The sequence below is a fragment of the Schistocerca cancellata genome, chromosome 3, assembly GCF_023864275.1.
Source record: "Schistocerca cancellata isolate TAMUIC-IGC-003103 chromosome 3, iqSchCanc2.1, whole genome shotgun sequence".
In the NCBI taxonomy this organism is placed as follows: domain Eukaryota; kingdom Metazoa; phylum Arthropoda; class Insecta; order Orthoptera; family Acrididae; genus Schistocerca; species Schistocerca cancellata.
This window is the reverse complement of record NC_064628.1, coordinates 785611837-785624243: the sequence shown is the minus strand read 5'-3', so window position 1 is coordinate 785624243 and position 12407 is coordinate 785611837.

Sequence of the window (12407 nt, the reverse complement as noted above, 5' to 3'; positions counted from 1 at the left end):
AATGAAGGAATCTCAGGGAGTTTGCTGGAGGATGTATATTCAAGCACCACGCAGTACTCTGAGAAATGAAATTCGTGACTGTTTAGGCAACCAACATACCTCATCTCCCACAACAGGAGAGGAAACTGAAGATTATGGTGTCATGACCGTAATCATAAACGTTTGTTTTACTTGTAACGGTATTCAGAATTGGGAAATAAAACCAGGTCAGGTGACCAGTGAGCAACAACTGTCACACCATAGAGATAAAAACATCTAAGCCTACAATCAGTACTCGGTAATATTACCTAGCCACGAACAAGGTTGAACCACCTGAAGATGTCAGACAGTTGCTCCGAGGAAATATTGTGGAATTTGCACAACGTGATCCATCGGCAAACCCGTGAAGACTATTTACAATATTATTTTATTTCGTTTACACCAGTTGGTTAGCAGAGAAATGTATAGAAATAGGAACATGTACATGTATTATTACACAAACCGTTGTTTAATTTGTAATTAGCTATTGTTGCGGTTCACGAATCTATGCTGCAGTGAATGGATCCCTGGCCAACTGAAATGTTTCTTGGGAGTTCCTCATATTTATTTCGTCCGTTCTTCATAATTTTAGTACATGCGAATTCTGCGTCTAACTGACGCGTTGCAGGCATAAAATTGCGCAAAAATATCGTTCCGTTCTTGGCCTCCCACTTCTGTGCAGTAGATTGATATCATATTACTGCATAATAAATACTGAACGTATGAAGGCCCGGGAATCCATCGGCAATGGTGAGACGTTACGGGAGCATGTGGCCAATGCTTGTGTTGGTGTCCGAATGGAGTCAGGTGTATTTGAAAGAGTGTCAGAGGTATGAGCATATTATTTTACAAGTAATTTTCCTGTTTTGTGTTTTTGGATGTCTTAGGATGCGCATGTAGTATTTGTCTCGTTTACCTATGCACACGCAGCTTCTCTGAGACGTTACGCTACCGAGGGACTATTTAGGTCATCTTTGCTCTGCGAAGATGCGCAAGTAGAGGAGAAATGGAGTTGTAGCGAGCTGTCGTGGCTGTGAGCTTGTAAGGGAAGGGCGCAGAACATAGTGCTGACGGGAAGAGATATTATTATTACAAGAGGAATATTATCATTATTCACTGAATGAGACTGCTTTACTAAGAAGATACTATTTTGAGAAGATTGGGATTTAAGGAAACCAATGAACATGCTTTACTTTATTATGGCATTATTTATGCAGGCATTCTTGCTTCAACATAGACACCGAAAACAGGAATTTCTTGCTATTTTTATAAAGTTTTGTAACTGTTAATGTTAATGCATTTGAACAGAGAAAAATAATTTAATCATTGGTATGAGGACTTTTGCGTTAGAATAAATTTTCATGTTCATTAACATTTTTGTATTCTCCAACGTTGATTTACGTAACTGTAATGCGTAATGGAAAATTTTCTTATTGCTTGCTAAGCCTTCAATGGTAAAATTTTGTAAATGGAATAGTGTCAAGAATTTTTTTAGATTAATTTCTTGAAAAGAGTTTCTTGAGAAGAAGTTTTGTCTGGAGCATAGTTTCCAAAACTGTGTTCCACGGAAGAGTGGTGTTCTGCTGGAACTGAATAGGTGCTCCGCGAAAACCTGTTAATAATATGACATATATTTTCTCGATATTTTGCAGATACTAACAATATTTTATATATTTTTTTTTATTTTATTATGATTCCTGTGTTGTTAAGACTTAAAATTTATGTGATTCTTGAATAAAACAAGATTTTGTCATATTTTAAAATGTTACTGACCTTCAATATAAACAAGGTGTTCTATCAATGTAGTAGGATTCCCGAAATGTTCCGTCAGAGGAAAAGTTTGGGTAACCCTGAGCTAGTGAGTAACTCACATTATCCTACGTCGACATCCAGCCCCCAATACCTGATGAAAATTTTCCTTTATGAGAGATAAATTTTATGAGGACCAAGTTTGCGTTGCATGTATTTAAGAGATCGCATTGCACTGACACTCTTCTCTGTAGTTAGTAGCAGCTGGAAATTGAGACGCGCCATTTCTTCTTTTTGTACGAGAGCAGTTGCAGAGCGTTTCCGGTTGCGACACAGATAAGCCATATACAGAAGATACGAGTTTTCAATTTTACCGGCACAGTTAACAGTGTTGAATTTAATTATTCTCTTTAAAGTTCAGATCCATTTTTTGTTTATCAGTTAGTTTTAGTTCAGACGAGACAGGTTTAATTTACATTCTAGCAGCCAGTTTTGCTTCTTATTCTCACGGACAGATTTGGTTCTTAACTGTAAATAAACTTAATTTTTCACCAAGTGACCAGTTGAGTCAGAGGTAAACGGAAGTTTGTTAACTTTTCACTGATCACCAGAAGATACAACGGGAACTGCCAGCGCTGCTGACACAGTAGTCACGAATAATGTAGAATGAAATGATTCCAAACTATGTGAAAAGGGTCACATTAAAACTTATATGTTCCAACTAACAATATGAAAACCTTATTACTACAAAAAATAACTAATTAAAAAATGGTTCAAATGGCTCTGAGCACTATGGGACTCAACTTCTGAAGTCATTAGTCCCCTAGAACTTAGAACTAGTTAAACCTAACTAACCTAAGGACATCACACACATCCATGCCTGAGGCAGGATTCGAGCCTGCGACCGTAGCGGCCTCGCCGTTCCAGACTGCAGCGCCTATAACCGCACGGCCACTTCGGCCGGCAACTAATTATAACTTGCCAATAAAGGCTGCTTTGAGTACAGTTTGTATCAAACCAATGTGTACCTTCACCTGACGTCTGTGGAGAAGCATTTTCATCAGTGAATGAAACTACAGGAAATCGTTCTTTCCAGGAAGCAAGAAAGTGAAATAATGTAACTACACTAGTGGCTATTAAAATTGCTACACCAAGAAGAAATGTAGATGATAAACAAGTATTCATTGGGAAAATATATTTTGCTAGAACTGACATGTGATTACATTTTCACGCAATTTGGGCGCATAGATCATGAGAAATCTGTACCCAGAACAACCACCTCTGGCCGTAACAACGACCTTGATACGCCTGGGTATTGAGTCAAACAGAGCTTGGATGGCGTGTACAGGTACAGCTGCCCATGCAGCTTCAACAAGATACCACAGTTCATCAAGAGTAGTGACTGGCGTATTGTGATGAGCCAGTTGCTCGGCCGCCTTTTTTCAGTTGGTGAGAGATCTGAAGAATGTGCTGGCCAGGGCAGTAGTCGAACATTTTCTGTATCCAGAAAGGCCCGTACGGGACTTGCAACATGCGGTCGTGCATTATGCTGCTGAAATGGTTTCACAGGGATCGAATGAAGGGTAGAGCCACCGGTCGTAACACATCACAAATGTAACGTCCACTGTTCAAAGTGCCGTCAATGCGAACAAGAGGTGACCGAGACGTGTAACCAATGGGACCCCATACAATCACGCCAGGTGATACGCCAGTATGGCGATGACGAATACACGCTTCCAATGTGCGTTCACCGCGATGTCGCCAAATACGGATGCGACCATCATGATGCTGTAAACAGAACCTGGATTCATCCGAAAAAAATGACGTTTTGCCATTCGTGCACCCAGTTTCGTCGTTGAGCACACCAACGCAGGCGCTCCTGTCTGGGATGCAGCGTCAAGGGTAGCCGCAGCCACGGTCTCCGAGCTGATAGTCCATGCTGCTGCAAACGTTGTCGAACTGTTCGTGCAGATGGTTGTTGTGTTGCAAACGTCCCCGTCTGTTGACTCAGGGATCGAGATGTGGCTGCACGATCCGTTACAACCATGTGGATAAGATGCCTGTCATCTCGACTACTAGTGATACGAGGCCGTTGGGATCCAGCAGGACGTTCCGTATTACCCTCCTGAACCCGCCGATTCCATATTCTGCTAACAGTCATAGGATCTCGACCAACGCGAGCAGCAATGTCGCGATATGATAAACCGCAATCGCGATAGGCTACAATCCGACATTTATCAAAGTCGGAAACGTGATGGTACGCATTTCTCCTCCTTACACGAGGCATTCCAACAATGTTTCACTAGGCTACGCCGGTAAACTGCTGTTTGTGTATGAGAAATCGGTTGAAAGCTTTTCTCGTGTCAGCACGTTGTAGGTGTCACCACCGGCGTCAACCTTGTGTGAATGCTCTGAAAAGCTAATCATTTGCATATCACAGCATCTTCTTCTTGGTTGTTAAGTTTCGCGTCTGTAGCACGTCATCTTCGTGGTGTAGCAATTTTAATGGCCAGTAGTGTATATAAACACTTACAGCAAATGGATGATGACCTGAGGAAATATACTGACTAATGCATTGAACTCGAGAATGAAACTTCTAATCTTACTTAGACATGCACAGAACAACAGCGCCAACTTCAACTGGTATCGGAAGAGATGAGACAGGGATTTGCTGTGGTGTGTCGTCGCAGTGAGCCTGAACAGGAAGGACTCAGAATATGGTGCTCATAGGAACTATTTTATTGATCTGATTGAAGATACTATTATCACAAAAGAAATATACACTGAATGAGATGGATTTACTAAGACTGATACTATTTTGAAAACATTGGGATTTAAGGTAACGAATGAACATATTTTACTTTACATCGGCAGCATTTAGTTGGCATTGTTGGTTCAACAAAAATCAAATCATCAATTTCTTGTTATTTTTAAAAAGTTTTTAACAGCTACTGTTAATGGATTCGAAAAGATGAAACATTTTTTATCGTTAGTATGAGTTCTTTTGTGTTACAAATTTTCATGTTGAGCTACATTTTCGTATTTCTCCAGTGATAACCTTACGTTAGTTGCAATCTCTAACGAAATATTTTGTTGTTGCTTGGTAAATCTTCAAAGGTGAAATTCTGTAAATGGAATAACGTCAAGAAATTTTTTTTGAGATGAATCTTTTTGATACAATTTCTTGAGAAGAAGCTCCCTTTACCTGATGAAAGTTCCTCTCTATAATAGTTGGCATTGCATGTGTCTAAGAGATGACATTGCAACACTGCGATTCTGTGTGGTTAGTAGCAGCTCAGAAGTAAGGACGCCCCATTTCTTCGTTTTCTATGAGAGTAGTAACACGACGTTTTCCATTGTGATACAAGTAAGCCAAATGTAGGGGATACAAGTTTTCAGTTTCACAGGGTCAATTAACAGCCTTTGTTTAATTATTCTAATTAAAGTTAAGAGGAAACTTTGTTTGTATCAGTCATTGCTGATTCAGACAGGGTATATTTCATTTGCATTTTAGCTGTCGGACTTGCTTCTCATTCTGGCTGACAGATTTAGTTCTTAACTGTTATGTGAGGTTTCCTTACGGACGTGTTTCTTTTCTATGAATGGAATTTTTTGGTATGCAGCAGATTACATTCAGAAAGAGACTATACATTCACGAAGAGACAACCCAGAACGAAAGCAAACAGGTACATATTCACACGATATTCTCTATCTTTTTATTTATTAAGGTAACTTTCAAGCGTGTGATTCACTGTAAAGAAAGGGTGAGATATTTGTCAGGATGTGAGGTAACAACATGCAGTCCTGCCTAAGATCTCTATCTCTAGTAACAGACAGATGGGAATGACAGGTCAGATTTCTCCATATCTTCTAGTTTTGACCAACGCTACCTCCTTTCGGGCACTTTTCTTTAAACATGCTGTGTTCTGTAATATCTTCCAACAAGTTTCCCTTGCCCGCATCTCGTGGTCGTGCGGTAGCGTTCTCGCTTCCCACGCCCGGGTTCCCGGGTTCGATTCCCGCCGGGGTCAGGGATTTTCTCTGCCTCGTGATGGCTGGGTGTTGTGTGCTGTCCTTAGGTTAGTTAGGTTTAACTAGTTCTAAGTTCTAGGGGACTTATGACCACAGCAGTTGAGTCCCATAGTGCTCAGAGCCATTTTGAACCAGTTTCCCTTAGCTTGTCGTCTCCATCTTTTTCCGTCTGCAGGAGTCCAGTAAAGAACTTCCTGAGCCATATGACATCCATTCACAAAGCTACATGACATCCACCTCCATTTCATTTTCGCTACTTTCATAATTACTTCTTCCCCCATAGGCTGTTCCTTTACTCTTTGATTTGTTTCCCACTCCTCCTGAAAATTCCCAGTATCAATTCCCCATTTTCATTTTTATTGATTGATTTTCGTCTATGTCTTACTCCTAAAAGCCAAAATTGGTAATGCACGCCGTTTTTAACCTTCTTCTCAAAAATATTATAGGTTTAGTTTTAAAAGTTGTGTAGTTTGCAAGACAAAAAAGAGCTTGTGTCTATCAAATAGTTTTCGTCAAATTCAACAAAAATATTAAAAGAACCCTCACCAATTGATTCTTTAACTTGTAGATTGTCGTTTCTAATGTATAAATTTCACATACAGATATTATCATGTACGTTATAGAAACTGAGTACCTTCACTGGGCAGCAGAACAATACTAGAAGTTCAAAGTTATGATTACCTTTATTTATTTTCAGGGGCGTTTACTTATGTTAACTGTTCTTCAAAGCAAACTAAAATTACAAGCCCACTACCACCTGCTAATAGACCCTACAATGTAGCCTGGTAGCAGGGCGTGTATTCATATCACAGATCCAAAAACACAGGATTCGGCCTGAGTCACTACGCTAATAATCAACAGTGTGTAAACGGACACGTGACAGTAATATGTGAGAATACCTGCACACCCATGTCCAAATGTGAATAGAAGATATCTATCCTTTAACTCCCCTCTTCTGAACTTCTGCGTGTAACTGCTGCCACTTGATACCAAAGATAGAGTTGCGGTGTACCAAAACTACGACTCTATAGTGGTGGTACACTGCGTAAGACATGTAATAATTGGTAGGGAAAGAAACATAAGTAAATATGTAAGAGAGAAACTGGCAGACGAAAACTTCTCCTTGTTTGCTGGTTTGGTTGTTCGTCTTGCACATAATTAGAACCAAGCGTCATTGAATGTTAGTTCATTAAGTATTTTACATTACAGAACATTAACTGCATTTTATAAGCAATAAAAGTTAGGTGATCGCGTAGTTTCTGCGTTTTTGTGTAACCAAAGCAATTATTTTTCATACAAGAACATTTTACATTCACAAACGTGAAAAAATCTATATCATTATTGTTTTTATTTGGCAAATTAGTGGCTCATGAAATTTCTTTTCCACTCATTCAATAATATTACGGAGATAGTTATGAGTATGTGTTTACATTTCGCCTTTTGTAAAATGTCTCTAAGCACTATGGCACTTACCATCTGAGGTCATCAGTCCCTTGAATTAGAACTACTTAAACCTAACTAACCTAAGGACATCACACACATCCATGGCCGAGTCAGGATTCGAACCTGCGACAGTAGCAGCAGCGCAGTTCCAGACTGAAGCACCTAGAACCGCTCGGCCGCAATGGGCGGCCGCTTTTTGTAAATGTGTAGTAGACCTACTGTACACCCACGTAATCGGTTGAATGACAATTGTATGTATTATTCAACAGCTTTTATGTGTTCATTTTAATACCAATTAACTCTAAATTCAACTATTACATGAATTTTGTTCCACAAGAAGTCATTTCCAATCCTCAGATTTTTTATGCTCATCTGCACCATGCTCACGCGCAACATATTTGAAATATTTCGTAAACTGCCGTCAGCAGAGCCAACATTTCTTGAACTACCTTCGGCAATGAGATTGCTTCTGATTTTATAAGCAGTTTTTAGATAATTAAGGAGAGTATGAATTGTAGTGACCTTCAAGGCGTGTGCTGGAGAGAAGAATACTTCTACAACATCTCTGAAATAAATCATTTTCCATTCGTTAAGTCTAAGATAAAGTGATCAGCTACATCTGCATCGCACCTGTCACGTCTACAAGAAATGATACATTAACCCTGATAGTTTGTAGTGGAACAGTACATGATTTCGATTGCAATTTATCTTGATCTAACTTGTATTGAATTACAAGTTCGTTCCGGTTTGAAAGTTGGTTTACTGCCACCTATGTTACTAAAAGCAGCCAGACCACGTTATTGCTCAGTCATGAGTTAAATTTCGTAGAAATTAAAACCGGAGACACATTATGCGATGTACTCATAGATTAAAATTAAGAGATAGTGCCGCTTTTAGTACGATCAGCAGAATAAAAACTCAAGTATACAGATTTGTTAATGCCAAGATCACGGGATGGACCCGCCTCAAGGAAGTTACCGTCCAACCTTCACTAGACCACATGGTTGCCTATATAACCACCCTAAACGGCATAAAGACAAGTTTGACTTGGGCGAGCCTTAAGTACAGCCCAACATAGCACGGTGGGGTAGGCGCTGCCAGAGCACTGCGAGACCAAGTGGTACTAGTAGGCAATAGGAAACAGAAGCTACCAAAAGAGTCATTCCAGAACTCCGGTGTCCAGCTGCCCTGTGTTAACGGCCTCATCCTTCAAACTCGATTGCCACAGGGCAGCCCTGTTCGTTGTTCCCCCACACGACACGACGCCAGCAGCGAAGCGACCCCCCTGTACTGGCCCAACCCTGTCGTTCTCCTGCGCCAGGTGTGCTGCTCATCTCGCCGCCCCTGATGTCTCTCTCACCTGTCAATACAGCCACTCACTCGTCGACTGCTAAGGAGGTAGTTATGGGCCTACTCTCACACGCAGCATTAGAACTACATGCGAATTTAGCTCCACCTGATGACAGATCCGGGACCTTCAACTGTGCCGTTAATAGCACAGACAGTAGTCGGAAAGGTTTCTGTTCTATACAGTTGTCCTCGTAGAGAATGCTGCAGTAGTTCGTGATAGTTTTCCACTGTTTTGTACATTTCATTCTTACCACATAGTAAAACAATTTGAAATGTAGATAAAAATCATTCTCATATTGATCATACAATGTAAGCTTTCACGGCCGGTATTGTCTTCACTTAAAACTTCCAGGCTGATAGGCCTTGGTCGAAGTATAAAACTCTCTCCTGACGTTTCGTCTCCGACTGCGGGAGACATCCTCGGAGGTAAAGCGGCGAACTTTCTTTAACTTCTTTTGTTCCAAGACATCTACCCCTGCGTCTATATTACGCTGTTCAAATTTGACGTCATTTTAGCAGTAGTAAGCTTTCTACAGAATTTACGGACGCCCTTTATGGATTAGATTAATTTAGCGGTCCTTACATCCAGCAGGATGCGGCTGGGATTCGAAGCCACGGTCCTCTGTGACGATGTGTTACCGTATTGTTATCTGTGGCCGCCATATTCAGTGCAGCCGAGTAGCGGTATGAACTTGGGTGGCAGTCATTCCTGGCAAGGGGCAAAGTTACATCAGATGCTGATGCTGTAGTCTGGTACGGCTATGTCAATAGCAGATCGTGCTGGTGGCCTGTCCAGCTGCAGTTGCTGGCGGAAGTGAGAGGATCTAGACAGCAAACCCCTACTTCGACGTCTTGTTGCCAGCATCTGATGACTGTACGCATCTACTGGATCTGTGGCTAGTAGGGGCCTACTTCAAAAATGGCTTTAAGCACTATGGGACATAACATGAGAGGTCGTCAGTCCCATAGATTTCGAACTACTTAAACCTAACTAACCTAAAGACATTACACACATCCATGCCCGAGGCAGGATTCAAACCTGCGACCGTAGCAGCAGCGCCGTTCCGTACTGAAGCGCCTAGAACCACTCGGCCACAGCGGCCGGCTGGGCCTACTTCGAACCTCAGTCCATCGATACTGACGCTACACTATATGGCAGGTAATCCCGTAGGATGACGGCGATGATGCTCCAGTAGGTGAGAGCAGAAGGAAAAATCTTCTCTGGGTCAGACAGCAGCAGTCCTCTCCACATAGGTCACCCATTCAATAATCTTGCTGCCTGAATGGCCAGTATTTACACGCGCCAGAATATGGCGTGTTGACAAGCTGAAACCCTTCTCTCTCCCCCCCCCCCTCCCGCCTCCCCTCCCCACTTTCCAGACGTCATGTAGCTGTCCTCTCGCAACGATGAAGAGGCGTCCTGGATTTCGATAGCACCAGTAGTAGCCAACCAAATGGTCATGCCAATGGACAGAAATCGATCCGACGGCTAAATGCTGTGGCAGCTAAGTACTGCAAACAGCGAAATTGAGGCAACAAGCGTTTGTAGTTGCCACCATCACTACATCACTACACCACGTACAAAGTTTGTGAGCTCGCCATCCTCATAACACTCATGTCATTATACAGGGTGACACAGAAAAAAGGGAATACTTCCACAATGTAATAAAACTAGAAGTGATGAAGGAAAGAAATTGTATTCATAATAAGTCAAACCTTACAACATTGCCATTTACAAAACATCGATGGCATTCATTTAAAAAAAAATTACGTCCTTTAGATAGCGTCCTCCTGTGTGAATACATTCGTGAAAGCTACTGTTGAGATTCCTCACTGCCCGCTACAGCACCTCAGGTGAGATACTGTAAATTGCATCTCGAATTCTCTATTTTAACTCATCCATGGTTGTTGGTCCAGTCGTGCTCTTGTGGTAGCCCAACGAGAAAAAAACGGATAAATCTGGCGATCCAGGGGGCCACGGAATGTTACCGAATCGTGAGGTCACACGGTTGCCAAACAATTCTCGCACATATGCCATGATTGCCGTGAAGTGTGTGATGTCTCTCCGTCCTGTTGAAACCAGGCTTCTTGATGTTTTGGAAAGTTGTTCAGTGCAGGTGTAACGAAAGTTCGTAACATCTCCACGTAACGATTGCCATTGACAATTATTGTGTTTCCCTGTTCATTTAAAAAAAAAATACGGTCCGACAATTCCATTGATGAAACACCACACCGTACTTTCACTTTACTAGTGTGTAAGTTACATAACCTGTGAGATGAAAATGTGCCTCATCTGACATCCACAACTTGTTTAGAAATTCATCGTCATTGTTTATTTTTGTTACCATTTGTTGACAGAATTCTAACTGTAACCGGTAATCGTTGTCCTTCAGTTGTTGCACCATCTGTAGTTTGTACGGATGAAATTTTAAATCAAGACGAAGAATTCTGCGAACACTCTTCAGGGACATTCCAACCACTGCTGCTTGCTTACGAATTCAACGCCGTGGGCTCCGTAGGACAGACTTTCGTACAACATCAATGTTCACTGAAGAACGTACTTCTTCGTCGTCCTGTTGGTTTCTTCTTGAAGACAGATCCAGTCTCTTCAAAGTTATTAGTCCAACATTTTATCACGCGTTTCGACGGAACGGCATCATGACGCTGTAAATTATAAAAATGTCAAAACTCCCTCTGCGCCGCTGCCAAACTATCATTGTTTTTATAAAACATTTTATGGCTAACGCACGCTGTTATCCGTTCCACTGATCCATGGTTACTGAAATGGCGGACTGTTTACCTGCTAACTGTCACGAATCCGCAGTGCTGCCACCTGCCCATGGCTGCCACTACTCATTTCAAACATTCTCGTTATTCTGTGTCACCCTGTATGGATGCGTAGTGTCTGTTCTATCGGACATCTAAAGAATAGGCAGCACGTATTCATATAATTTGATAGTCCTAGCTGGGCAATGGATCCACCGGCTTCAGCGCGGACGCATAAATACATCCGACCTCCTGTGGGAGTCTGAGAGAGCGAACATGAAGGAAATGGACAGGGATTGCAGGTAGGTGGCGCTCGATGGATCATCGGCCATGGGGCGCGTCGAGATAGTCTGTGCAGTTACAGTAATGCTGTGTCCCGGATGGCGCAGTGGTTACCGCACCTGCCCAGTAAGCAGGAGCTCCTGGATTCGAATCCCAGTCCGGTACACATTTTCACTCACTGAATGCGAGCAGTGTCCCAATGCAGCTGACAGCACTGATTCCCTCCTTTTCCTTTCCTTTCTTACCCTATCTACCTCAAAATTACCCTTACGTCAGTAACAGACTGCTCAAATGTCGTGTCTACAGCTGCCCCAAGTGTCGCACCTAGTCACAGTTCGGTGTCATTCGCGACACATCTTCAAATTGGACAACCTTTCTCGTCGCTTTTGAACACAGATCATAGTAGCATAATATGTCGGGTGATGCACTGTAGTTCCTTCTCTATATTGTCGCACAGATGACAAAATGGTAGATATCGAAATAGATGACAGAGGAATAGAAAAACCATTAAAATCGCGCATAAGAAGAAAGGCCGCTGGACCTGATTCGATACCGGTTCGATTTTACACAGAGTACGCGAAGGAACTTGCCCCCCTTCTTGCAGTGTACCGTAGGTCTCTAGAAGAGCGTAACGTTCCAAAAGATTGGAAAAGGGCACAGGTCATCCCAGTTTTCAAGAGGGGACGTTTAACAGATGTGCAGAACTATGGACTTATATCACTAACGTCGATCAGTTGTAGAATTTTGGAACACGTATTATGTTCCAG